The sequence below is a fragment of the Dermacentor andersoni genome, chromosome 6, assembly GCF_023375885.2.
Source record: "Dermacentor andersoni chromosome 6, qqDerAnde1_hic_scaffold, whole genome shotgun sequence".
Classification (NCBI taxonomy): domain Eukaryota; kingdom Metazoa; phylum Arthropoda; class Arachnida; order Ixodida; family Ixodidae; genus Dermacentor; species Dermacentor andersoni.
The window spans coordinates 94,006,089-94,033,174 of NC_092819.1; positions in this window are offsets into that span (position 1 = coordinate 94,006,089).

A 27,086-nucleotide genomic window follows, 5' to 3' on the forward strand; every position below is an offset into this window, starting at 1 on the left:
CGCTGCTCGCCGTGAAGCCTTTTCTGAAGCTGACACGCGTCGCATAACTCTTAGGGCACTATATATCGCTGCGTGTTCTCGCTGCAGCACTAGAAAAGGGTTGGATCGCCTTGATTTGCACAGGCAGTCCCATGACGTTTACGGTGCTCGCAATAAAGCCTTTTCTGAAACTTGCACGCGTCGCATAACTCTTGGGGCACAATATATCGCTGCGCGCACTCGCTGCAGGACTAGAAAAGGGTTGGATCGCCATGATTTGCACAGGCAGTCTCCTGACGATTACGCTGCTCGCAAGAAAGACTTTTCTGAAACTGACACGCGTCGCATAACTCTTGGGACAATATATATCACTGCGCGCTCTCGCTGCAGCACTAGAAAAGGGTTGGATCGCCTTGATTTGCACACGCAGTCTCCTGACGATTACGCTGCTCGCAATAAAGCCTTTTCTGATGCTGACACACGTCGCATAACCCTTGGGGCACTATATATCGCTACGCGCTGTCGCTGCAGCATTATAAAAGGGTTCGATCGCCTTGATTTGCACAGTCAGTGTCCTGACGTTTACACTGCTCGCTATAAAGCCTTTTCTGAAACTTACACGCGTCGCATAACTCTTGGGGCACTATATATCGCTGCGCGCTCTCGCTGCAGCACTAGAAAAGGGTTGGATCGCCTTGATTTGCACAGGCAGTCTCCTGACGATTATGCTGCTCGCAATAAAGAGTTTTCTGAAACTGACACGCGTCGCATAACTCTCGGGGCACTATATATCGCTGCGCGCTCTCGCTGCAGCACTGGAAAAGGGTTGGATCGCCTAGATTTGCACAAGCAGTCTCCAGGCGCTTACGCTGCTCGCAATAAAGCCTTTTCTGAAACTGACACTCGTCACATAACTCTTGGGGCACTATATATCGCTGCGCGCTCTCGCTGCAGCACTTGAAAGAGGCTGGATCGCCTTTATTTGCACACGCAGTCTCCTGAAGATTACGCTGCTCTTAGTAAAGACTTTTCTGAAACTGACACGCGTCGCATAACTCTTGGGGCGCGATATATCTCTGCGCGCTCTAGCTGCAGCACTAGAAAATGGATGGATCGCCTTGATTTGCACAGGCAGTCTCCTGACGATTACGCTGCTCGCAATAAAGACTTTTCTGAAACTGACACGCGTCGCATAACTCCTGGGGCACTATATATCGCTGCGCGCTCTCGCTGCAGCACTAGAAAAGGGTTCGATCGCCTCGATTTGCACAGGCAATTTCCTGACGATTACGCTGCTCGCAATGAAGCCTTTTCTGAAGCTGACACGCGTCGCATAACTCTTGGGGCACTATATATTGCTGCGCGCTCTCGCTGCAGCACTAGAAAAGGGTTGGATCGCCTTGAGTTGCACAGGCAGTCTCCTGACGATAATGGTGCTCGCAATAAAGAGTTTTCTGAAACTGACACGCGTCGCATAACTCTTGGGGCACTATATATCGCTGCGCGCTCTCGCTGCAGCACTGGAAAAGGGTTGGATCGCCTAGATTTGCACAGGCAGTCTCCTGGCGATTACGCTGCTCGCAACAAAGGCTTTTTTGAAACTGACACGCGTCGCATAACTCTTGGGGCACTATATATCACTGCGCGCTCTCGCTGCAGCACTAGAAAAGTGTTCGATCGCCTCGATTTGCACAGGCAGTTTCGTGACGATTACGCTGCTCGCAATGAAGCCTTTTCTGAAGCTGTCACGCGTCGCACAACTATTGGGGCACTATATATCGTTGCGGGCTCTCGCTGCAGCACTAAAAAAGGGTTGGATCGCCTTGATTTGCACAGTCAGTCTCCTGACGATTATGCTGCTCGCAATCAAGAGTTTTCTGAAACTGACACGCGTCGCATAACTCTTGGAGCACTACATATCGCTGCGCGCTCTCGCTGCAGGACTAGAAAAGGGTTGGATCGCCATGATTTGCACAGGCAGTCTCCTGACGATTACGCTGCTCGCAAGAAAGACTTTTCTGAAACTGACACGGGTCGCATAACTCTTGGGACAATATATATCACTGCGCGCTCTCGCTGCAGCACTAGAAAAGGGTTGAATCGCCTTGATTTGCACACGCAGTCTCCTGGCGATTACGCTGCTCGCAATAAAGCCTTTTCTGATGCTGACACACGTCGCATAACTCTTGGGGCACTATATACCGCTACGCGCTCTCGCTGCAGCATTATAAAAGGGTTCGATCGCCTTGATTTGCACAGTCAGTGTCCTGACGTTTACACTGCTCGCTATATAGCCTTTTCTGAAACTTACACGCGTCGCATAACTCTTGGGGCACTATATATCGCTGCGCGCTCTCGCTGCAGCACTAGAAAAGGGTTGGATCGCCTTGATTTGCACAGGCATTCTCCTGACGATTACGCTGCTCGCAATGAAGCCTTTTCTGAAGGTGACACGCGTCGTATAACTCTTGGGGCACTATATATCGCTGCGCGCTCTCGCTGCAGCACTAGAAAAGGGTTGGATCGCCTTGATTTGCACAGGCAGTCTCATGACGTTTACGCTGCTCGCAATAAAGCCTTTTCTGAAACTTACACGCGTCGCATAACTCTTGGGGCACTATATATCGCTGCGCGCTCTCGCTGCAGCACTAGAAAAGGGTTGCATCGCCTTGATTTGCACAGGCAGTCTCCTGACGTTTACGCTGCTCGCAATAAAGCCTTTTCTGAACCTGACACGCGTCGCATAACTCTTGGGGCTCTATAAATCGCTACGCGCTCTTGCTGCAGCATTAAAAAAGGGTTCGATCGCCTCGATTTGCACAGGCAGTCTCCTAGCGATTAAGCTGCTCGCAATAAAGCCTTTTCTGAAACTGACACGCGTCGCATAACTCTTGGGGCACTATATATCGCTGCGCGCTCTCGCTGCAGTACTAGAAAAGGGTTGGATCGCCTTGATTTGCACAGGCAGTCTCCTGACGTTTACGGTGCTCGCAGTAAAGCCTTTTCTGAAACTTACACGCGTCGCATACCTCTTGGGGCGCTATATATCGCTGCGAGCTCTCGCTGCAACACTAGAAAAGGGTTGGCTCGCCTTGATTTGCACAGGCAGTCTCCTGACGATTACGCTGCTCGCAATGAAGTCTTTTCTGAAGCTGACACGCGTCGCATAACTCTTGGGGCACTATATATCGCTGCGCGCTCTCGCTGCAGCACTAGAAAAGGGTTGGATCGCCTTATTTTGCACAGGCAGTCTCCTGACGATTATGCTGCTCGCAATAAAGAGTTTTCTGAAACTGACACGCGTCGCATAACTCTTGGGGCAATATATATCGCTGCGCGCTCTCGCTGCAGCACTGGAAAAGGGTTGGATCGCCTAGATTTGCACAGGCAGTCTCCTGGCGATTACACTGCTCGCAATAAAGCCTTTTCTGAAGCTGACACGCGTCGCATAACTCTTGGGGCACTATATATTGCTGTGCGCTCTCGCTGCAGGACTAGAAAAGGGTTGGATCGCCATGATTTGCACAGGCAGTCTCCTGACGATTACGCTGCTCGCAACAAAGACTTTTCTGAAACTGGCACGCGTCGCATAACTCTTGGGGCTCTATATATCGCTGCGCGCTATTGCTGCAGCACTAGAAAAGGGTTGGATCGCCTTGATTTGCACAGGCAGTCTCCTGACGATTATGCTGCTCGCAATAAAGAGTTTTCTGAAACTGACACGCGTTGCATATCTCTTGGGGCACCATATATCGCTGCGCGCCCTCGCTGCAGCGCTGGAAAAGGGTTGGATTGCCTAGATTTGCACAGGCAGTCTCCTGGCGATTACGCTGCTCGCAATGAAGCATTTTCTGAAACTGACACGCGTCGCATAAATCTTGGGGCACAATATATCGCTGCGCGCTCTCGATTCAGGACTAGAAAAGGGTTGGATCGCCATGATTTGCACACGCAGTCTCCTGGCGATTACGCTGCTCGCAACAAAGACTTTTCTGAAACTGACACGCGTCGCATAATCTTGGGGCACTATATATCACTGCGCGCTCTCGCTGCAGCACTAGAAAAGGGTTGGATCGCCTTGATTTGCACAGGTAGTCTCCTAGCGATTAAGCTGCTCGCAATAAAGCCTTTTCTGAAACTGACACGCGTCGCATAACTCTTGGGGCACTATATATCACTGCGCGCTCTCGGTGCAGCACTGGAAAAGGCTTGGAGCGCCTTGATTTCCACACGCAGTCTCCTGACGATTACGCTGCTCGCAATGAAGCCTTTTCTGAAGGTGACACGCGTCGTATAACCCTTAGGGCACTATATATCGCTGCGCGCTCTCGCTGCAGCACTAGAAAAGGGTTGGATCGCCTTGATTTGCACAGGCAGTCTCCTGACGTGTACGCTGCTCGCAATAAAGCCTTTTCTGAAACTTACACGCGTCGCATAACTCTTGGGGCACTATATATCGCTGCGCGCTCTCGCTGCAGCACTAGAAAAGGGTTGCATCGCCTTGATTTGCACAGGCAGTCTCCTGAAGTTTACGCTGCTCGCAATAAAGCCTTTTCTGAACCTGACACGCGTCGCATAACTCTTGGGGCTCTATAAATCGCTACGCGCTCTTGCTGCAGCTATAAAAAAGGGTTCGATCGCCTCGATTTGCACAGGCAGTCTCCTAGCGATTAAGCTGCTCGCAAAAAAGCCTTTTCTGAAACTGACACGCGTCGCATAACACTTGGGGCACTATATATCGCTGCGCGCTCTCGCTGCAGCACTAGAAAAGGGTTGGATCGCCTTGATTTGCACAGGCAGTCTCCTGACGTTTACGGTGCTCGCAATAAAGCCTTTTCTGAAACTTACACGCGTCGCATACCTCTTGGGGCACTATATATCGATGCGCGCTCTCGCTGCAACACTACAAAAGGGTTGGATCGCCTTGATTTGCACAAGCAGTCTCCTGGCGATTACGCTGCTCGCAACAAAGACTTTTCTGAAACTGACACGCGTCGCATAACTCTTGGGGCACTATATATCACTGCGCGCTCTCGCTGCAGCACTATAAAAGTGTTCGATCGCCTCGATTTGCACAGGCAGTTTCCTGACGATTACGCTGCTCGCAATGAAGCCTTTTCTGAAGCTGACACGCGTCGCACAACTATTGGGGCACTATATATCGTTGCGGGCTCTCGCTGCAGCACTAAAAAAGGGTTGGATCGCCTTGATTTGCACAGGCAGTCTCCTGACGATTATGCTGCTCGCAATCAAGAGTTTTCTGAAACTGACACGCGTCGTATAACTCTTGGGGCACTATATATCGCTGCGCGCTCTCGCTGCAGCACTGGAAAAGGGTTGGATCGCCTAGATTTGCACAGGCAGTCTCCTGGCGATTACGCTGCTCGCAATAAAGCCTTTTCTGAAACTGACACGCGTCGCATAACTCTTGGAGCACTACATATCGCTGCGCGCTCTCGCTGCAGGACTAGAAAAGGGTTGGATCGCCATGATTTGCACAGGCAGTCTCCTGACGATTACGCTGCTCGCAAGAAAGACTTTTCTGAAACTGACACGGGTCGCATAACTCTTGGGACAATATATATCACTGCGCGCTCTCGCTGCAGCACTAGAAAAGGGTTGAATCGCCTTGATTTGCACACGCAGTCTCCTGACGATTACGCTGCTCGCAATAAAGCCTTTTCTGATGCTGACACACGTCGCATAACTCTTGGGGCACTATATACCGCTACGCGCTCTCGCTGCAGCATTATAAAAGGGTTCGATCGCCTTGATTTGCACAGTCAGTGTCCTGACGTTTACACTGCTCGCTATAAAGCCTTTTCTGAAACTTACACGCGTCGCATAACTCTTGGGGCACTATATATCGCTGCGCGCTCTCGCTGCAGCACTAGAAAAGGGTTGGATCGCCTTGATTTGCACAGGCAGTCTCCTGACGATTATGCTGCTCGCAATAAAGAGTTTTCTGAAACTGACACGCGTCGCATAACTCTTGGGGCACTATATATCGCTGCGCGCTCTCGCTGCAGCACTGGAAAAGGGTTGGATCGCCTAGATTTGCACAAGCAGTCTCCAGGCGCTTACGCTGCTCGCAATAAAGCCTTTTCTGAAACTGACACTCGTCACATAACTCTTGGGGCACTATATATCACTGCGCGCTCTCGCTGCAGCACTTGAAAGAGGCTGGATCGCCTTTATTTGCACACGCAGTCTCCTGAAGATTACGCTGCTCTTAGTAAAGACTTTTCTGAAAGTGACACGCGTCGCATAACTCTTGGGGCGCGATATATCTCTGCGCGCTCTAGCTGCAGCACTAGAAAATGAATGGATCGCCTTGATTTGCACAGGCAGTCTCCTGACGATTACGCTGCTCGCAATAAAGACTTTTCTGAAACTGACACGCGTCGCATAACTCTTGGGGCACTATATATCACTGCGCGCTCTCGCTGCAGCACTAGAAAAGGGTTGGATCGCCTTGATTTGCACAGGCAGTCTCCTGACGTTTACGCTGCTCGCAATAAAGCCTTTTCTGAAACTTACACGCGTCGCATAACTCTTGGGGCACTATATATCGCTGCGCGCTCTCGCTGCAGCACTAGAAAAGGGTTGGTTCGCCTTGATGTGCACAGGCAGTCTCCTGACGTTTACGCTGCTCGCAATAAAGCCTTTTCTGAAGCTGACACGCGTCGCATAACTCTTGGGGCTCTATAAATCGCTACGCCCACTCGCTGCAGCATTATAAAAGGGTTCGATCGCCTCGATTTGCACAGGCAGTCTCCTAGCGATTAAGCTGCTCGCAATGAAGCCTTTTCTGAAACTGACACGCGTCGCATAACTCTTGGGGCACTATATATCGCGACGCGCTTTCGCTGCAGCATTAAAAAGGGTTCGATCGCCTCGATTTGCACAGGTAGTCTCCTGACGATTACGCTTCTCGCAATAAAAACTTTTCTGAAACTGACACGCGTCGCATAACACTCGGGGGGCTATATATGGCTGCGCGCTCTCGCTGCAGCACTAGAAAGAGGTTGGATCGCCTTTATTTGCACAGGCAGTCTCCTGACGATTACGCTGCTCTTAGTAAAGACTTTTCTGAAACTGACACGCGTCGCATAACTCTTGGGCCACAATATATCACTGCGCACTCTCGCTGCAGCACTAGAAAAGGGTTGAATCGCCTTGATTTGCACAGGCAGTCTCCTGACGTTTACGCTGCTCGCAATAAAGCCTTTTCTGAACCTGACACGCGTCGCATAACTCTTGGGGCTCTATAAATCGCTACGCGCTCTTGCTGCAGCATTAAAAAAGGGTTCGATCGCCTCGATTTGCACAGGCAGTCTCCTAGCGATTAAGCTGCTCGCAATAAAGCCTTTTCTGAAACTGACACGCGTCGCATAACTCTTGGGGCACTATATATCGCTGCGCGCTCTCGCTGCAGCACTAGAAAAGGGTTGGATCGCCTTGATTTGCACAGGCAGTCTCCTGACGTTTACGGTGCTCGCAATAAAGCCTTTTCTGAAACTTACACGCGTCGCATACCTCTTGGGGCACTATATATCGCTGCGCGCTCTCGCTGCAACACTAGAAAAGGGTTGGATCGCCTTGATTTGCGCAGGCAGTCCCCTGACGATTACGGTGCTCGCAATAAAGACTTTTCTGAAACTGACACGCGTCGCATAACTCCTGGGGCACTATATATCGCTGCGCACTCTCGCTGCAGCACTATAAAAGGGTTGGATCGCCTTGAGTTGCACAGGCAGTCTCCTGACGATAATGGTGCTCGCAATAAAGAGTTTTCTGAAACTGACACGCGTCGCATAACTCTTGGGGCACTATATATCGCTGCGCGCTCTCGCTGCAGCACTGGAAAAGGGTTGGATCGCCTAGATTTGCACAGGCAGTCTCCTGGCGATTACGCTGCTCGCAACAAAGACTTTTCTGAAACTGACACGCGTCGCATAACTCTTGGGGCACTATATATCACTGCGCGCTCTCGCTGCAGCACTAGAAAAGTGTTCGATCGCCTCGATTTGCACAGGCAGTTTCCTGACGATTACGCTGCTCGCAATGAAGCCTTTTCTGAAGCTGACACGCGTCGCACAACTATTGGGACACTATATATCGTTGCGGGCTCTCGCTGCAGCACTAAAAAAGGGTTGGATCGCCTTGATTTGCACAGGCAGTCTCCTGACGATTATGCTGCTCGCAATCAAGAGTTTTCTGAAACTGACACGCGTCGTATAACTCTTGGGGCACTATATATCGCTGCCCGCTCTCGCTGCAGCACTGGAAAAGGGTTGGATCGCCTAGATTTGCACAGGCAGTTTCCTGGCAATTACGCTGCTCGCAATAAAGCCTTTTCTGAAACTGACACGCGTCGCATAACTCTTAGAGCACTACATATCGCTGCGCGCTCTCGCTGCAGGACTAGAAAAGGGTTGGATCGCCATGCTTTGCACAGGCAGTCTCCTGACGATTACGCTGCTCGCAAGAAAGACTTTTCTGAAACTGACACTGGTCGCATAACTCTTGGGACAATATATATCACTGCGCGCTCTCGCTGCAGCACTAGAAAAGGGTTGAATCGCCTTGATTTGCACACGCAGTCTCCTGACGATTACGCTGCTCGCAATAAAGCCTTTTCTGATGCTGACACACGTCGCATAACTCTTGGGGCACTATATACCGCTACGCGCTCTCGCTGCAGCATTATAAAAGGGTTCGATCGCCTTGATTTGCACAGTCAGTGTCCTGACGTTTACACTGCTCGCTATAAAGCCTTTTCTGAAACTTACACGCGTCGCATAACTCTTGGGGCACTATATATCGCTGCGCGCTCTCGCTGCAGCACTAGAAAAGGGTTGGATCGCCTTGATTTGCACAGGCAGTCTCCTGACGATTATGCTGCTCGCAATAAAGAGTTTTCTGAAACTGACACGCGTCGCATAACTCTTGGGGCACTATATATCGCTGCGCGCTCTCGCTGCAGCACTGGAAAAGGGTTGGATCGCCTAGATTTGCACAAGCAGTCTCCAGGCGCTTACGCTGCTCGCAATAAAGCCTTTTCTGAAACTGACACTCGTCACATAACTCTTGGGGCACTATATATCACTGCGCGCTCTCGCTGCAGCACTTGAAAGAGGCTGGATCGCCTTTATTTGCACACGCAGTCTCCTGAAGATTACGCTGCTCTTAGTAAAGACTTTTCTGAAAGTGACACGCGTCGCATAACTCTTGGGGCGCGATATATCTCTGCGCGCTCTAGCTGCAGCACTAGAAAATGAATGGATCGCCTTGATTTGCACAGGCAGTCTCCTGACGATTACGCTGCTCGCAATAAAGACTTTTCTGAAACTGACACGCGTCGCATAACTCTTGGGGCACTATATATCACTGCGCGCTCTCGCTGCAGCACTAGAAAAGGGTTGGATCGCCTTGATTTGCACAGGCAGTCTCCTGACGTTTACGCTGCTCGCAATAAAGCCTTTTCTGAAACTTACACGCGTCGCATAACTCTTGGGGCACTATATATCGCTGCGCGCTCTCGCTGCAGCACTAGAAAAGGGTTGGTTCGCCTTGATGTGCACAGGCAGTCTCCTGACGTTTACGCTGCTCGCAATAAAGCCTTTTCTGAAGCTGACACGCGTCGCATAACTCTTGGGGCTCTATAAATCGCTACGCCCACTCGCTGCAGCATTATAAAAGGGTTCGATCGCCTCGATTTGCACAGGCAGTCTCCTAGCGATTAAGCTGCTCGCAATGAAGCCTTTTCTGAAACTGACACGCGTCGCATAACTCTTGGGGCACTATATATCGCGACGCGCTTTCGCTGCAGCATTAAAAAGGGTTCGATCGCCTCGATTTGCACAGGTAGTCTCCTGACGATTACGCTTCTCGCAATAAAAACTTTTCTGAAACTGACACGCGTCGCATAACACTCGGGGGGCTATATATGGCTGCGCGCTCTCGCTGCAGCACTAGAAAGAGGTTGGATCGCCTTTATTTGCACAGGCAGTCTCCTGACGATTACGCTGCTCTTAGTAAAGACTTTTCTGAAACTGACACGCGTCGCATAACTCTTGGGCCACAATATATCACTGCGCACTCTCGCTGCAGCACTAGAAAAGGGTTGAATCGCCTTGATTTGCACAGGCAGTCTCCTGACGTTTACGCTGCTCGCAATAAAGCCTTTTCTGAACCTGACACGCGTCGCATAACTCTTGGGGCTCTATAAATCGCTACGCGCTCTTGCTGCAGCATTAAAAAAGGGTTCGATCGCCTCGATTTGCACAGGCAGTCTCCTAGCGATTAAGCTGCTCGCAATAAAGCCTTTTCTGAAACTGACACGCGTCGCATAACTCTTGGGGCACTATATATCGCTGCGCGCTCTCGCTGCAGCACTAGAAAAGGGTTGGATCGCCTTGATTTGCACAGGCAGTCTCCTGACGTTTACGGTGCTCGCAATAAAGCCTTTTCTGAAACTTACACGCGTCGCATACCTCTTGGGGCACTATATATCGCTGCGCGCTCTCGCTGCAACACTAGAAAAGGGTTGGATCGCCTTGATTTGCGCAGGCAGTCCCCTGACGATTACGGTGCTCGCAATAAAGACTTTTCTGAAACTGACACGCGTCGCATAACTCCTGGGGCACTATATATCGCTGCGCACTCTCGCTGCAGCACTATAAAAGGGTTGGATCGCCTTGAGTTGCACAGGCAGTCTCCTGACGATAATGGTGCTCGCAATAAAGAGTTTTCTGAAACTGACACGCGTCGCATAACTCTTGGGGCACTATATATCGCTGCGCGCTCTCGCTGCAGCACTGGAAAAGGGTTGGATCGCCTAGATTTGCACAGGCAGTCTCCTGGCGATTACGCTGCTCGCAACAAAGACTTTTCTGAAACTGACACGCGTCGCATAACTCTTGGGGCACTATATATCACTGCGCGCTCTCGCTGCAGCACTAGAAAAGTGTTCGATCGCCTCGATTTGCACAGGCAGTTTCCTGACGATTACGCTGCTCGCAATGAAGCCTTTTCTGAAGCTGACACGCGTCGCACAACTATTGGGACACTATATATCGTTGCGGGCTCTCGCTGCAGCACTAAAAAAGGGTTGGATCGCCTTGATTTGCACAGGCAGTCTCCTGACGATTATGCTGCTCGCAATCAAGAGTTTTCTGAAACTGACACGCGTCGTATAACTCTTGGGGCACTATATATCGCTGCCCGCTCTCGCTGCAGCACTGGAAAAGGGTTGGATCGCCTAGATTTGCACAGGCAGTTTCCTGGCAATTACGCTGCTCGCAATAAAGCCTTTTCTGAAACTGACACGCGTCGCATAACTCTTAGAGCACTACATATCGCTGCGCGCTCTCGCTGCAGGACTAGAAAAGGGTTGGATCGCCATGCTTTGCATAGGCAGTCTCCTGACGATTACGCTGCTCGCAAGAAAGACTTTTCTGAAACTGACACTGGTCGCATAACTCTTGGGACAATATATATCACTGCGCGCTCTCGCTGCAGCACTAGAAAAGGGTTGGATCGCCTTGATTTGCACACGCAGTCTCCTGACGATTACGCTGCTCGCAATAAAGCATTTTCTGATGCTGACACACGTCGCATAACTCTTGGGGCACTATATACCGCTACGCGCTCTCGCTGCAGCATTATAAAAGGGTTCGATCGCCTTGATTTGCACAGTCAGTGTCCTGACGTTTACACTGCTCGCTATAAAGCCTTTTCTGAAACTTACACGCGTCGCATAACTCTTGGGGCACTATATATCGCTGCGCGCTCTCGCTGCAGCACTAGAAAAGGGTTGGATCGCCTTGATTTGCACAGGCAGTCTCCTGACGATTATGTTGCTCGGAATAAAGAGTTTTCTGAAACTGACACGCGTCGCATAACTCTTGGGGGACTATATATCGCTGCGCGCTCTCGCTGCAGCACTGGAAAAGGGTTGGATCGCCTAGATTTGCACAGGCAGTCTCCAGGCGCTTACGCTGCTCGCAATAAAGCCTTTTCTGAAACTGACACTCGTCACATAACTCTTGGGGCACTATATATCGCTGCGCGCTCTCGCTCCAGCACTAGAAAGAGGCTGGATCGCCTTTATTTGCACAGGTAGTCTCCTAGCGATTAAGCTGCTCGCAATAAAGCCTTTTCTGAAGCAGACACGCGTCGCATAACTCTTGGGGCTCTATAAATCGCTACGCCCACTCGCTGCAGCATTATAAAAGGGTTCGATCGCCTCGATTTGCACAGGCAGTCTCCTAGCGATTAAGCTGCTCGCAATGAAGCCTTTTCTGAAACTAACACGCGTCGCATAACTCTTGGGGCACTATATATCGCGACGCGCTCTCGCTGCAGCATTAAAAAAGGGTTCGATCGCCTCGATTTGCAGAGGTAGTCTCCTGACGATTACGCTTCTCGCAATAAAAACTTTTCTGAAACTGACACGCGTCGCATAACACTCGGGGGGCTATATATGGCTGCGCGCTCTCGCTGCAGCACTAGAAAGAGGTTGGATCGCCTTTATTTGCACAGGCAGTCTCCTGACGATTACGCTGCTCTTGGTAAAGACTTTTCTGAAACTGACACGCGTCGCATAACATTTGGGGCGCGATATATCGCTGCTCGCTCTGGCTACAACCTTAGAAAAGGGCTGGATCACCTCGATTTGCACAGGCAGCCTCCTAACAATTACGCTGCTAGCAATAAAAACTTTTCTGAAACTGACACGCGTCGCATACGTCTTGGGGCACTATATATCGCTGCGCGCTCTCGCTGGAGCACTAGAAAAGGGTTGGATCGCCTTGATTTGCACAGGCAGTCTCCAGACGTTTACGCTGCTCGCAATAAAGCGTTTTCTGAAACTTACACACGTTGCATAACTCTTGGGGCACAATATATCACTGCGCACTCTCGCTGCAGCACTAGAAAAGGGTTGAATCGCCTTGATTTGCACAGGCAGTCTCCTGACGTTTACGCTGCTCGCAATAAAGCCTTTTCTGAAGCTGACACGTGTCGCATAACTCTTGGGGCACTACATATGGCTACGCGCTCTCGCTGCAGCATTATAAAAGGGTTCGATCGCCTCGATTTGCACAGGCAGTCTCCTAGCGAATAAGCTGCTCGCAATAAAGCCTTTTCTGAAACTGACACGCGTCTCAACACTCTTGGGGCACTATATATCGCTGCGCGCTCTCGCTGCAGCAGTAGAAAAGTGTTAGATCGCTTGATTTGCACAGGCAGTGTCTTGACGATTACACTGCTCGCAATAAAGACTTTTCTGAAACTGACACGCGTCGCATAACTCTTGGGGCACTATATATCACTGCGCGCTCTCGCTGCAGCACTAGAAAAGTGTTCGATCGCCTCGATTTGCACAGGCAGTTTCCTGACGATTACGCTGCTCGCAATGAAGCCTTTTCTGAAGCTGACACGCGTCGCACAACTATTGGGACACTATATATCGTTGCGGGCTCTCGCTGCAGCACTAAAAAAGGGTTGGATCGCCTTGATTTGCACAGGCAGTCTCCTGACGATTATGCTGCTCGCAATCAAGAGTTTTCTGAAACTGACACGCGTCGTATAACTCTTGGGGCACTATATATCGCTGCCCGCTCTCGCTGCAGCACTGGAAAAGGGTTGGATCGCCTAGATTTGCACAGGCAGTTTCCTGGCAATTACGCTGCTCGCAATAAAGCCTTTTCTGAAACTGACACGCGTCGCATAACTCTTAGAGCACTACATATCGCTGCGCGCTCTCGCTGCAGGACTAGAAAAGGGTTGGATCGCCATGCTTTGCACAGGCAGTCTCCTGACGATTACGCTGCTCGCAAGAAAGACTTTTCTGAAACTGACACTGGTCGCATAACTCTTGGGACAATATATATCACTGCGCGCTCTCGCTGCAGCACTAGAAAAGGGTTGGATCGCCTTGATTTGCACACGCAGTCTCCTGACGATTACGCTGCTCGCAATAAAGCATTTTCTGATGCTGACACACGTCGCATAACTCTTGGGGCACTATATACCGCTACGCGCTCTCGCTGCAGCATTATAAAAGGGTTCGATCGCCTTGATTTGCACAGTCAGTGTCCTGACGTTTACACTGCTCGCTATAAAGCCTTTTCTGAAACTTACACGCGTCGCATAACTCTTGGGGCACTATATATCGCTGCGCGCTCTCGCTGCAGCACTAGAAAAGGGTTGGATCGCCTTGATTTGCACAGGCAGTCTCCTGACGATTATGTTGCTCGGAATAAAGAGTTTTCTGAAACTGACACGCGTCGCATAACTCTTGGGGGACTATATATCGCTGCGCGCTCTCGCTGCAGCACTGGAAAAGGGTTGGATCGCCTAGATTTGCACAGGCAGTCTCCAGGCGCTTACGCTGCTCGCAATAAAGCCTTTTCTGAAACTGACACTCGTCACATAACTCTTGGGGCACTATATATCGCTGCGCGCTCTCGCTCCAGCACTAGAAAGAGGCTGGATCGCCTTTATTTGCACAGGTAGTCTCCTAGCGATTAAGCTGCTCGCAATAAAGCCTTTTCTGAAGCAGACACGCGTCGCATAACTCTTGGGGCTCTATAAATCGCTACGCCCACTCGCTGCAGCATTATAAAAGGGTTCGATCGCCTCGATTTGCACAGGCAGTCTCCTAGCGATTAAGCTGCTCGCAATGAAGCCTTTTCTGAAACTAACACGCGTCGCATAACTCTTGGGGCACTATATATCGCGACGCGCTCTCGCTGCAGCATTAAAAAAGGGTTCGATCGCCTCGATTTGCAGAGGTAGTCTCCTGACGATTACGCTTCTCGCAATAAAAACTTTTCTGAAACTGACACGCGTCGCATAACACTCGGGGGGCTATATATGGCTGCGCGCTCTCGCTGCAGCACTAGAAAGAGGTTGGATCGCCTTTATTTGCACAGGCAGTCTCCTGACGATTACGCTGCTCTTGGTAAAGACTTTTCTGAAACTGACACGCGTCGCATAACATTTGGGGCGCGATATATCGCTGCTCGCTCTGGCTACAACCTTAGAAAAGGGCTGGATCACCTCGATTTGCACAGGCAGCCTCCTAACAATTACGCTGCTAGCAATAAAAACTTTTCTGAAACTGACACGCGTCGCATACGTCTTGGGGCACTATATATCGCTGCGCGCTCTCGCTGGAGCACTAGAAAAGGGTTGGATCGCCTTGATTTGCACAGGCAGTCTCCAGACGTTTACGCTGCTCGCAATAAAGCGTTTTCTGAAACTTACACACGTTGCATAACTCTTGGGGCACAATATATCACTGCGCACTCTCGCTGCAGCACTAGAAAAGGGTTGAATCGCCTTGATTTGCACAGGCAGTCTCCTGACGTTTACGCTGCTCGCAATAAAGCCTTTTCTGAAGCTGACACGTGTCGCATAACTCTTGGGGCACTACATATGGCTACGCGCTCTCGCTGCAGCATTATAAAAGGGTTCGATCGCCTCGATTTGCACAGGCAGTCTCCTAGCGAATAAGCTGCTCGCAATAAAGCCTTTTCTGAAACTGACACGCGTCTCAACACTCTTGGGGCACTATATATCGCTGCGCGCTCTCACTGCAGCAGTAGAAAAGTGTTAGATCGCTTGATTTGCACAGGCAGTGTCTTGACGATTACACTGCTCGCAATAAAGACTTTTCTGAAACTGACACGCGTCGCATAATTCTTGGGGCACTATATATCACTGCGCGCTCTCGGTGCAGCACTAGAAAAGGCTTGGATCGCTTTGATTTCCACACGCAGTCTCCTGACAATTACGCTGCTCGCCGTGAAGCCTTTTCTGAAGCTGACACGCGTCGCATAACTCTTAGGGCACTATATATCGCTGCGTGTTCTCGCTGCAGCACTAGAAAAGGGTTGGATCGCCTTGATTTGCACAGGCAGTCCCATGACGTTTACGCTGCTCGCAATAAAGCCTTTTCTGAAACTTGCACGCGTCGCATAACTCTTGGGGCACAATATATCGCTGCGCGCACTCGCTGCAGGACAAGAAAAGGGTTGGATCACCATGATTTGCACAGGCAGTCTCCTGACGATTACGCTGCTCGCAAGAAAGACTTTTCTGAAACTGACACGCGTCGCATAACTCTTGGGACAATATATATCACTGCGCGCTCTCGCTGCAGCACTAGAAAAGGGTTGGATCGCCTTGATTTGCACACGCAGTCTCCTGACGATTACGCTGCTCGCAATAAAGCATTTTCTGATGCTGACACACGTCGCATAACCCTTGGGGCACTATATATCGCTACGCGCTGTCGCTGCAGCATTATAAAAGGGTTCGATCGCCTTGATTTGCACAAGCAGTGTCCTGACGTTTACACTGCTCGCTATAAAGCCTTTTCTGAAACTTACACGCGTCGCATAACTCTTGGGGCACTATATATCGCTGCGCGCTCTCGCTGCAGCACTGGAAAAGGGTTGGATCGCCTTTATTTGCACACGCAGTCTCCAGACGATTACGCTGCTCTTAGTAAAGACTTTTCTGAAACTGACACGCGTCGCATAACTCTTGGGGCACGATATATCGCTGCTCGCTCTGGCTACAACCTTAGAAAAGGGCTGGATCACCTCGATTTGCACAGGCAGCCTCCTAACAATTACGCTGCTAGGAATAAAAACTTTTCTGAAACTGACACGCGTCGCATACGTCTTGGGGCACTATATATCGCTGCGCGCTCTCGCTGCAACACTAGAAAAGGGTTGGATCGCCTTGATTTGCACAGGCAGTCTCCTGACGATTACGCTGCTCGCAATAAAGACTTTTCTGAAACTGTCACGCGTCGCATAACTCTTGGGGCGCGATGTATCTTTGCGCGCTCTAGCTGCAGCACTAGAAAATGGTTGGATCGCCTTGATTTGCACAGGCAGTCTCCTGACGATTACGCTGCTCGCATTAAAGACTTTTCTGAAACTGACACGCGTCGCATAAGTTTTAGGGCACTATATATCACTGCGCGCTCTCGCTGCAGCACTAGAAAAGGGTTGGATCGCCTTGATTTGCACAGGTAGTCTCCTAGCGATTAAGCTGCTCGCAATAAAGCCTTTTCTGAAACTGAAACGCGTCGCAGAACTTATGGGGCACTATATATCGCTGCGCGCTCTCGTTGCAGCAGTAGAAAAGTGTTAGATCGCTTCATTTGCACAGGCAGTCTCTTGACGATTACGGTGCTCGCAATAAAGACTTTTCTGAAACTGACACGCGTCGCATAACTCTTGGGGCACTATATATCACTGCGCGCTCTCGGTGCAGCACCTGAAAAGGCTTGGATCGCTTTGATTTCCACACGCAGTCTCCTGACGATTACGCTGCTCGCAATGAAGCCTTTTCTGAAGGTGACACGCGTCGCATAACTCTTGGGGCACTATATATCGCCACGCGCTCTCGCTGCAGCATTATAAAAGGGTTCGATCGCCTTGATTTGCACAAGCAATGTCCTGACGTTTACACTGCTCGCTATAAAGCCTTTTCTGAAACTTACACGCGTCGCATAACTCTTGGGGCACTATATATCGCTGCGCGCTCTCGCTGCAGCACTAGAAAAGGGTTGGATCGCCTTGATTTGCACAGGCAGTCTCCTGACGATTATGTTGCTCGGAATAAAGAGTTTTCTGAAACTGACACGCGTCGCATAACTCTTGGGGGACTATATATCGCTGCGCGCTCTCGCTGCAGCACTGGAAAAGGGTTGGATCGCCTAGATTTGCACAGGCAGTCTCCAGGCGCTTACGCTGCTCGCAATAAAGCCTTTTCTGAAACTGACACTCGTCACATAACTCTTGGGGCACTATATATCGCTGCGCGCTCTCGCTCCAGCACTAGAAAGAGGCTGGATCGCCTTTATTTGCACAGGTAGTCTCCTAGCGATTAAGCTGCTCGCAATAAAGCCTTTTCTGAAGCAGACACGCGTCGCATAACTCTTGGGGCTCTATAAATCGCTACGCCCACTCGCTGCAGCATTATAAAAGGGTTCGATCGCCTCGATTTGCACAGGCAGTCTCCTAGCGATTAAGCTGCTCGCAATGAAGCCTTTTCTGAAACTAACACGCGTCGCATAACTCTTGGGGCACTATATATCGCGACGCGCTCTCGCTGCAGCATTAAAAAAGGGTTCGATCGCCTCGATTTGCAGAGGTAGTCTCCTGACGATTACGCTTCTCGCAATAAAAACTTTTCTGAAACTGACACGCGTCGCATAACACTCGGGGGGCTATATATGGCTGCGCGCTCTCGCTGCAGCACTAGAAAGAGGTTGGATCGCCTTTATTTGCACAGGCAGTCTCCTGACGATTACGCTGCTCTTGGTAAAGACTTTTCTGAAACTGACACGCGTCGCATAACATTTGGGGCGCGATATATCGCTGCTCGCTCTGGCTACAACCTTAGAAAAGGGCTGGATCACCTCGATTTGCACAGGCAGCCTCCTAACAATTACGCTGCTAGCAATAAAAACTTTTCTGAAACTGACACGCGTCGCATACGTCTTGGGGCACTATATATCGCTGCGCGCTCTCGCTGGAGCACTAGAAAAGGGTTGGATCGCCTTGATTTGCACAGGCAGTCTCCAGACGTTTACGCTGCTCGCAATAAAGCGTTTTCTGAAACTTACACACGTTGCATAACTCTTGGGGCACAATATATCACTGCGCACTCTCGCTGCAGCACTAGAAAAGGGTTGAATCGCCTTGATTTGCACAGGCAGTCTCCTGACGTTTACGCTGCTCGCAATAAAGCCTTTTCTGAAGCTGACACGTGTCGCATAACTCTTGGGGCACTACATATGGCTACGCGCTCTCGCTGCAGCATTATAAAAGGGTTCGATCGCCTCGATTTGCACAGGCAGTCTCCTAGCGAATAAGCTGCTCGCAATAAAGCCTTTTCTGAAACTGACACGCGTCTCAACACTCTTGGGGCACTATATATCGCTGCGCGCTCTCGCTGCAGCAGTAGAAAAGTGTTAGATCGCTTGATTTGCACAGGCAGTGTCTTGACGATTACACTGCTCGCAATAAAGACTTTTCTGAAACTGACACGCGTCGCATAATTCTTGGGGCACTATATATCACTGCGCGCTCTCGGTGCAGCACTAGAAAAGGCTTGGATCGCTTTGATTTCCACACGCAGTCTCCTGACAATTACGCTGCTCGCCGTGAAGCCTTTTCTGAAGCTGACACGCGTCGCATAACTCTTAGGGCACTATATATCGCTGCGTGTTCTCGCTGCAGCACTAGAAAAGGGTTGGATCGCCTTGATTTGCACAGGCAGTCCCATGACGTTTACGCTGCTCGCAATAAAGCCTTTTCTGAAACTTGCACGCGTCGCATAACTCTTGGGGCACAATATATCGCTGCGCGCACTCGCTGCAGGACAAGAAAAGGGTTGGATCACCATGATTTGCACAGGCAGTCTCCTGACGATTACGCTGCTCGCAAGAAAGACTTTTCTGAAACTGACACGCGTCGCATAACTCTTGGGACAATATATATCACTGCGCGCTCTCGCTGCAGCACTAGAAAAGGGTTGGATCGCCTTGATTTGCACACGCAGTCTCCTGACGATTACGCTGCTCGCAATAAAGCATTTTCTGATGCTGACACACGTCGCATAACCCTTGGGGCACTATATATCGCTACGCGCTGTCGCTGCAGCATTATAAAAGGGTTCGATCGCCTTGATTTGCACAAGCAGTGTCCTGACGTTTACACTGCTCGCTATAAAGCCTTTTCTGAAACTTACACGCGTCGCATAACTCTTGGGGCACTATATATCGCTGCGCGCTCTCGCTGCAGCACTGGAAAAGGGTTGGATCGCCTTTATTTGCACACGCAGTCTCCAGACGATTACGCTGCTCTTAGTAAAGACTTTTCTGAAACTGACACGCGTCGCATAACTCTTGGGGCACGATATATCGCTGCTCGCTCTGGCTACAACCTTAGAAAAGGGCTGGATCACCTCGATTTGCACAGGCAGCCTCCTAACAATTACGCTGCTAGGAATAAAAACTTTTCTGAAACTGACACGCGTCGCATACGTCTTGGGGCACTATATATCGCTGCGCGCTCTCGCTGCAACACTAGAAAAGGGTTGGATCGCCTTGATTTGCACAGGCAGTCTCCTGACGATTACGCTGCTCGCAATAAAGACTTTTCTGAAACTGTCACGCGTCGCATAACTCTTGGGGCGCGATGTATCTTTGCGCGCTCTAGCTGCAGCACTAGAAAATGGTTGGATCGCCTTGATTTGCACAGGCAGTCTCCTGACGATTACGCTGCTCGCATTAAAGACTTTTCTGAAACTGACACGCGTCGCATAAGTTTTAGGGCACTATATATCACTGCGCGCTCTCGCTGCAGCACTAGAAAAGGGTTGGATCGCCTTGATTTGCACAGGTAGTCTCCTAGCGATTAAGCTGCTCGCAATAAAGCCTTTTCTGAAACTGAAACGCGTCGCAGAACTTATGGGGCACTATATATCGCTGCGCGCTCTCGTTGCAGCAGTAGAAAAGTGTTAGATCGCTTCATTTGCACAGGCAGTCTCTTGACGATTACGGTGCTCGCAATAAAGACTTTTCTGAAACTGACACGCGTCGCATAACTCTTGGGGCACTATATATCACTGCGCGCTCTCGGTGCAGCACCTGAAAAGGCTTGGATCGCTTTGATTTCCACACGCAGTCTCCTGACGATTACGCTGCTCGCAATGAAGCCTTTTCTGAAGGTGACACGCGTCGCATAACTCTTGGGGCACTATATATCGCCACGCGCTCTCGCTGCAGCATTATAAAAGGGTTCGATCGCCTTGATTTGCACAAGCAATGTCCTGACGTTTACACTGCTCGCTATAAAGCCTTTTCTGAAACTTACACGCGTCGCATAACTCTTGGGACATTATATATCGCTGCGCGCTCTCGCTGCAGCACTAGAAAAGGGTTGGATCGCCTTGATTCGCACAGGCAGTCTCCTGACGATTATGCTGCTCGCAATAAAGAGTTTTCTGAAACTGACACGCGTCGCGTAACTCTTGGGGCACTATATATCTCTGCGCGCTCTCGCTGCAGCACTGGAAAAGGGTTGGATCGCCTTTATTTGCACAGGCAGTCTCCTGACGTTTACGCTGCTCGCAATAAAGCCTTTTCTGAAACTTACACGCGTCGCATAACTCTTGGGGCACTATATATCGCTGCGCGCTCTCGCTGCAGTACTAGAAAAGGGTTGGATCGCCTTGATTTGCACAGGCAGTCTCCTGACGTTTACGCTGCTCGCAATAAATCCTTTTCTGAAGCTGACACGCGTCGCATAACTCTTGCGGCTCTATAAATCGCTACGCCCACTCCCTGCAGCATTATAAAAGGGTTCGATCGCCTCGATTTGCACAGGCAGTCTCCTAGCGATTAAGCTGCTCGCAATGAAGCCTTTTCTGAAACTGACACGCGTCGCATAACTCTTGGGGCACTATATATCGCTGCGCGCTCTCGCTGCAGCACTAGAAAAGGGTTGGATCGCCATGATTTGCACAGGCAGTCTCCTGACGTTTACGCTGCTCGCAATAAAGCCTTTTCTGAAACTTACTCGCGTCGCATAACTCTTGGGGCACTATATATCGCTGCGCGCTCTCGCTCCAGCACTAGAAAAGGGTTGGATCGCCTTGATTTGCACAGGCAGTCTCCTGACGTTTACGCTGCTCGCAATAAAGCCTTTTCTGAAGCTGACACGCGTCGCATAACTCTTGCGGCTCTATAAATCGCTACGCCCACTCCCTGCAGCATTATAAAAGGGTTCGATCGCCTCGATTTGCACAGGCAGTCTCCTAGCGATTAAGCTGCTCGCAATGAAGCCTTTTCTGAAACTGACACGCGTCGCATAACTCTTGGGGCACTATATATCGCTGCGCGCTCTCGCTGCAGCACTAGAAAAGGGTTGGATCGCCTTGATTTGCACAGGCAGTCTCCTGACGTTTACGGTGCTCGCAATAAAGCCTTTTCTGAAACTTACACGCGTCGCATACCTCTTGGGGCACTATATATCGCTGCACGCTCTCGCTGCAACACTAGAAAAGGGTTGGATCGCCTTGATTTGCACAGGCAGTCTCCTGACGATTACGCTGCTCGTATTGAAGCCTTTTCTGGAGCTGACACGCGTCGCATAACCCTTGGGGCACTATATATCGCTGCGCGCTCTCGCTGCAGCGCTAGAAAAGGGTTGCATCGCCTTGATTTGCACAGGCAGTCTCCTGACGATTATGCTGCTCGCAATAAAGAGTTTTGTGAAACTGACACGCGTCGCATAACCCTTGGGGCACTATATATCGCTGCGCGCTCTCGCTGCAGCGCTAGAAAAGGGTTGCATCGCCTTGATTTGCACAGGCAGTCTCCGACGATTATGCTGCTCGCAATAAAGAGTTTTCTGAAACTGACACGCGTCGCATAGCTCTTGGGGCACTATATATCGCCACGCGCTCTCGCTGCAGCATTATAAAAGGGTTCGATCGCCTTGATTTGCACAAGCAATGTCCTGACGTTTACACTGCTCGCTATAAAGCCTTTTCTGAAACTTACACGCGTCGCATAACTCTTGGGACATTATATATCGCTGCGCGCTCTCGCTGCAGCACTAGAAAAGGGTTGGATCGCCTTGATTCGCACAGGCAGTCTCCTGACGATTATGCTGCTCGCAATAAAGAGTTTTCTGAAACTGACACGCGTCGCGTAACTCTTGGGGCACTATATATCTCTGCGCGCTCTCGCTGCAGCACTGGAAAAGGGTTGGATCGCCTTTATTTGCACAGGCAGTCTCCTGACGTTTACGCTGCTCGCAATAAAGCCTTTTCTGAAACTTACACGCGTCGCATAACTCTTGGGGCACTATATATCGCTGCGCGCTCTCGCTGCAGTACTAGAAAAGGGTTGGATCGCCTTGATTTGCACAGGCAGTCTCCTGACGTTTACGCTGCTCGCAATAAATCCTTTTCTGAAGCTGACACGCGTCGCATAACTCTTGCGGCTCTATAAATCGCTACGCCCACTCCCTGCAGCATTATAAAAGGGTTCGATCGCCTCGATTTGCACAGGCAGTCTCCTAGCGATTAAGCTGCTCGCAATGAAGCCTTTTCTGAAACTGACACGCGTCGCATAACTCTTGGGGCACTATATATCGCTGCGCGCTCTCGCTGCAGCACTAGAAAAGGGTTGGATCGCCTCGATTTGCACAGGCAGTCTCCTGACGTTTACGGTGCTCGCAATAAAGCCTTTTCTGAAACTTACACGCGTCGCATACCTCTTGGAGCACTATATATCGCTGCACGCTCTCGCTGCAACACTAGAAAAGGGTTGGATCGCCTTGATTTGCACAGGCAGTCTCCTGACGATTACGCTGCTCGTATTGAAGCCTTTTCTGAAACTTGCACGCGTCACATAACTCTTGGGGCACAATATATCGCTGCGCGCACTCGCTGCAGGACTAGAAAAGGGTTGGATCGCCATGATTTGCACAGGCAGTCTCCTGACGATTACGCTGCTCGCAAGAAAGACTTTTCTGAAACTGACACGCGTCGCATAACTCTTGGGACAATAAATATCACTGCGCGCTCTCGCTGCAGCACTAGAAAAGGGTTGGATCGCCTTGATTTGCACACGCAGTCTCCTGACGATTACGCTGCTCGCAATAAAGCCTTTTCTGATGCTGACACACGTCGCATAACCCTTGGGGCACTATATATCGCTACGCGCTGTCGCTGCAGCATTATAAAAGGGTTCGATCGCCTTGATTTGCACAAGCAGTGTCCTGACGTTTACACTGCTCGCTATAAAGCCTTTTCTGAAACTTACACGCGTCGCATAACTCTTGGGGCACTATATATCGCTGCGCGCTCTCGCTGCAGCACTAGAAAAGGGTTGGATCGCCTTGATTCGCACAGGCAGTCTCCTGACGATTATGCTGCTCGCAATAAAGAGTTTTCTGAAACTGACACGCGTCGCGTAACTCTTGGGGCACTATATATCGCTGCGCGCTCTCGCTGCAGCACTGGAAAAGGGTTGGATCGCCTTTATTTGCACACGCAGTCTCCAGACGATTACGCTGCTCTTAGTAAAGACTTTTCTGAAACTGACACGCGTCGCATAACTCTTGGGGCACGATATATCGCTGCTCGCTCTGGCTACAACCTTAGAAAAGGGCTGGATCACCTCGATTTGCACAGGCAGCCTCCTAACAATTACGCTGCTAGCAATAAATACTTTTCTGAAACTGACACGCGTCGCATACGTCTTGGGGCACTATATATCGCTGCGCGCTCTCGCTGCAGCACTAGAAAAGGGTTGGATCGCCTTGATTTGCACAGGCAGTCTCCTGACGATTACGCTGCTCGCAATAAAGACTTTTCTGAAACTGTCACGCGTCGCATAACTCTTGGGGCGCGATATATCTTTGCGCGCTCTAGCTGCAGCACTAGAAAATGGTTGGATCGCCTTGATTTGCACAGGCAGTCTCCTGACGATTACGCTGCTCGCAATAAAGACTTTTCTGAAACTGACACGCGTCGCATAAGTTTTAGGGCACTATATATCACTGCGCGCTCTCGCTGCAGCACTAGAAAAGGGTTGGATCGCCTTGATTTGCACAGGTAGTCTCCTAGCGATTAAGCTGCTCGCAATAAAGCCTTTTCTGAAACTGAAACGCGTCGCAGAACTTATGGGGCACTATATATCGCTGCGCGCTCTCGTTGCAGCAGTAGAAAAGTGTTAGATCGCTTCATTTGCACAGGCAGTCTCTTGACGATTACGGTGCTCGCAATAAAGACTTTTCTGAAACTGACACGCGTCGCATAACTCTTGGGGCACTATATATCGCTGCGCGCTCTCGCTGCAGCACTAGAAAAGGGTTGGATCGCCATGATTTGCACAGGCAGTCTCCTGACGTTTACGCTGCTCGCAATAAAGCCTTTTCTGAAACTTACACGCGTCGCATAACTCTTGGGGCACTATATATCGCTGCGCGCTCTCGCTGCAGCACTAGAAAAGGGTTGGATCGCCTTGATTTGCACAGGCAGTCTCCTGACGTTTACGCTGCTCGCAATAAAGCCTTTTCTGAAGCTGACACGCGTCGCATAACTCTTGCGGCTCTATAAATCGCTACGCCCACTCCCTGCAGCATTATAAAAGGGTTCGATCGCCTCGATTTGCACAGGCAGTCTCCTAGCGATTAAGCTGCTCGCAATGAAGCCTTTTCTGAAACTGACACGCGTCGCATAACTCTTGGGGCACTATATATCGCTGCGCGCTCTCGCTGCAGCACTAGAAAAGGGTTGGATCGCCTTGATTTGCACAGGCAGTCTCCTGACGTTTACGGTGCTCGCAATAAAGCCTTTTCTGAAACTTACACGCGTCGCATACCTCTTGGGGCACTATATATCGCTGCACGCTCTCGCTGCAACACTAGAAAAGGGTTGGATCGCCTTGATTTGCACAGGCAGTTTCCTGACGATTACGCTGCTCGTATTGAAGCCTTTTCTGGAGCTGACACGCGTCGCATAACCCTTGGGGCACTATATATCGCTGCGCGCTCTCGCTGCAGCGCTAGAAAAGGGTTGCATCGCCTTGATTTGCACAGGCAGTCTCCTGACGATTATGCTGCTCGCAATAAAGAGTTTTCTGAAACTGACACGCGTCGCATAACCCTTGGGGCACTATATATCGCTGCGCGCTCTCGCTGCAGCGCTAGAAAAGGGTTGCATCGCCTTGATTTGCACAGGCAGTCTCCTGACGATTATGCTGCTCGCAATAAAGAGTTTTCTGAAACTGACACGCGTCGCATAGCTCTTGGGGCACTATATATCGCCACGCGCTCTCGCTGCAGCATTATAAAAGGGTTCAATCGCCTCGATTTGCAAAGGCAGTCTCCTGACAATTACGCTGCTCGCAATAAAGCCTTTTCTGAAACTGACACGCGTCACATAACTCTTGGGGCACTATATATCGCTGCGCGCTCTCGCTGCAGCACTAGAAAGAGGCTGGATCGCTTTTATTTGCACACGCAGTCTCCTGATGATTACGCTGCTCTTAGTAAAGATTTTCTGAAACTGACACGCGTCGCGTAACTCTTGGGGTGCGATATATCTCTGCGCGCTCTAGCTGCAGCACTAGAAAAGGGTTGGATCGCCTTGATTTGCACAGGCAGTCTCCTGACGATTACGCTGCTCGCAATAAAGACTTTTCTGAAACTGACACGCGTCGCATAACTCTTGGGGCACTATATATCACTGCGCGCTCTCGGTGCAGCACTAGAAAAGGATTGGATCGCCATGATTTGCACAGGCAGTCTCCTGACGATTATGCTGCTCGCAATAAAGAGTTTTCTGAAACTGACACGCGTCGCATAACTCTTGGGGCACTATATATCGCTGCGCGCTCTCGCTGCAGCACTGGAAAAGGGTTGGATCGCCTTGATTTGCACAGGCAGTCTCCTGACGATTATGCTGCTCGCAATAAAGAGTTTTCTGAAACTGACACGCGTCGCATAACTCTTGGGGTACTATATATCGCTGCGCGCTCTCGCTGCAGCACTAGAAAAGGGTTGGATCGCCTTGATTTGCACAGGCAGTCTCCTGACGTTTACGCTGCTCGCTGTAAAGCCTTTTCTGAAACTTACACGCGTCGCATAACTCTTGGGGCACTATATATCACTGCGCGCTCTCGCTGCAGCACTAGAAAAGGGTTGGATCGCCTTGATTTGCACAGGTAGTCTCCTAGCGATTAAGCTACACGCAATAAAGCCTTTTCTGAAACTGACACGCGTCGCATAACATTTGGGGCGCGATATATCTCTGCGCGCTCTAGCTGCAGCACTAGAAAATGGATGAATCGCCTTGATTTGCACAGGCAGTCTCCTGGCGATTACGCTGCTCGCAATAAAGCCTTTTCTGAAACTGACACGCGTCGCATAGCTCTTGGGGCACTATATATCGGTGCGCGCTCTCGCTGCAGGACTAGAAAAGGATTGGAACGCCATGATTTGCACAGGCAGTCTCATGACGATTCCGCTGCTCGCAACAAATACTTTTCT